This window comes from Orycteropus afer, unplaced genomic scaffold (genome assembly GCF_000298275.1).
Source record: "Orycteropus afer afer isolate SDZICR_OR568_19922 unplaced genomic scaffold, OryAfe1.0 scaffold00870, whole genome shotgun sequence".
Lineage (NCBI taxonomy): Eukaryota > Metazoa > Chordata > Mammalia > Tubulidentata > Orycteropodidae > Orycteropus > Orycteropus afer.
Window position 1 is genome coordinate 442,067 of NW_006922457.1, and position 753 is coordinate 442,819.

The window sequence follows — 753 nt, forward strand, 5'->3', positions numbered from 1 at the left end:
TATATATATACTATATGCCTATATCCATCACTCATGTGTCAGTTCATTAAACTGTGATCAATTACTTCTGTAGAAAGAAGAGATGGAGCAGTTTAATATCTTTAGCCAAAACAAGGCCAGGAGCTGACTGTGGAACAGACTATCAATTGCTCATCTGCAAGTTCACATTGAAGCTGAAGAAAACTAAAACAAGCCCACAATAACCAAAATATGACCATGATTATATCCCACCTGAATTCAGAGACCATCTGGACCATCTGAAGAATAGATCTGACATATTGAGCATCAATGATTGAAAACCAGATGAATTATGGGTTGTTATCCATAGAACATCACACATGAAGAAAGCAAAAGTTCATTAAAAAAAACCCAAAAAACATGAAAGAAAGAAAAGACCAAAATGGATGTCAGAATACTGAAACTTCCTCTTGAATAGAGAGTAGCTAATGCAAATGGGAAAAAATGGCAAGATAAAAGCTGAGCAGAAGATTTCAAAGAGCAGCTCAAGAAGACAAAGTCAATTATTTGAATGAAATGTGCAAAGATCTGGAGTTAGGAAGACAAAAGCTAAGAACATACTCAGCATTTCTCAAGCTGAAAGAATTGAATAAAAAATTGAAGCCTTGAGTTGCAATGTTGAAAGTTTCTATGGGCAAAATATTGAGTGGTGCAGGAAACATTAAAAGAAGATGGAAGGAATACACATAGTCACTGTACAAAAAGAATTTGTTGATGTTTCAGCTATTTCAGGAG